We start from the raw sequence: 1,757 nt of genomic DNA, 5'->3' as shown, positions 1-1,757 counted from the left end.
GATATGAGATATGGTAGAGAAGGATGTGAGAATAGCTATTTATATGATAAGAAGTGATGTAAGTTACATTTTTAAAATAATTAAATTAGAGGAGTTATAATTATAATTTATAGTGTGTTTAATTGGAATTCAATAAAGAAAACCAATAGTCTTTGGAAGTTTATATAATTTTCAGTTTCATTTTAGTAGTAAAGTGTTAATTTAAAGTATGAATTAATGTATATGATTAAATGTGTTTTTTTGGTTAAAAATAAATATTAGATTTTAAAAAATAAATACAAAATGGAACAATAAAGAGAGTGAAACCTTACTTTTATATATATGATTTTAAATAATTTTCCACCAATAAGGCTTATAAAATTTGTTGTATGATATATGATTAAGTCCTTTCATTTTCTTTGCCATTTGATTATAACTTATAGTGTAATTAAATTTTGTATTGAATGATTGTCATAAACATTTATTTATTTATTTAAAAAAAAAAATTAAAGCCTTAAATATTTTTCCACCAATAAGGAGAGAGTGGAACCTTACTTTTATATATATGATGTTTGAGTTTTTTTTGTTCCATTTTTTCTTAGGGTTTAGTATTTGTTTTAACATATGTATTATAGTAAAAAAGAAAACCACAAATATATAGATTTTAAAGTGACCAGAAAATGCAAAGCTAAAGTATTTAAAGAAAATGGCAGATTCAAATAATTATAGTGAAAAAGGATAAAATCCATGATAATCCCTATTTAAAACACAAAATACACAAACACTAAAACATGTCAAACGAAAAATAAATTATATGAAAAATTCTACTCATCATTAAGAAGAAAGTGAGATAAATGCACAAGAATATTAGTTCTCTTTTTTTCCTCAAATAGAAGGAATATTTAATATAATATAAGAATATTAGTTCTCTTGTTGAAAAAATGTAAAATTAAATCCAACAAGAAAGAAAGATAGATAAATCGGCACAAGAGAAAAAAAAAAAAAAAAAAAATTCCCGACAGGGACATTGGATCGTGATCTTTTGAGACATTCACGTTTTTAATTTTGTTTATACTTTTGAGTGTCCTTGTTTTATCCAACACGAAGCCGTGCAACTATTAAATTTGTAAACCTGGTTTATAAACATTATAAGTATCTTCATGGCAGGTAGTTACGTTGGTGTCTCATTTGACTTTAAAACTCTATTTATGATTGTCATGTTTGGAACTAATAAGTTAGTATGTGGTCATTCTCAATTACAATTGTGAAATTGTAACAACTGTGAACAGGGAAAAAGATAGTTCTAGATTCTTCTTTGGGCTAAAATGTAGTATCTAGAAGGACGAATCTCTCTGAGGTTAAGTATGTGCAACATTCATGTTGGCCTCTAAATTGTAACCAATGTTCTAAAAAATGTTTTAGACGTTTACCTAAGCTTTCTTAAGACGCTAGACGCTCTAATGACGTTTAGACGATTGGTTTGGTCGCCTAAACTTTTGTAAACGCCGTTTTAATGTATTTTTTCAATTTTTAACTATATATATATATATATCTATCTTAACATTTTTGAATTACATTTTGTACTAAAATCTATTTTGAGTTATAACCTTTTATTTTGTAATATTTGCATAGTCAAACCCTTGCCATTTGAATAAATAACAAAATTTAAAAGTAAATTTTGTAATTAAATCACAAGAAAATTGGAAACAAATATTTATTACATTAAAAAATTTCCTAAAATATCTCTCTAATAAGTTAAATCCCTCTCCAATATATTT

This window comes from Capsella rubella, unplaced genomic scaffold, assembly GCF_000375325.1.
Source record: "Capsella rubella cultivar Monte Gargano unplaced genomic scaffold, Caprub1_0 scaffold_7, whole genome shotgun sequence".
Classification (NCBI taxonomy): Eukaryota; Viridiplantae; Streptophyta; class Magnoliopsida; order Brassicales; family Brassicaceae; genus Capsella; species Capsella rubella.
This window is presented reverse-complemented; position numbering follows the sequence as displayed.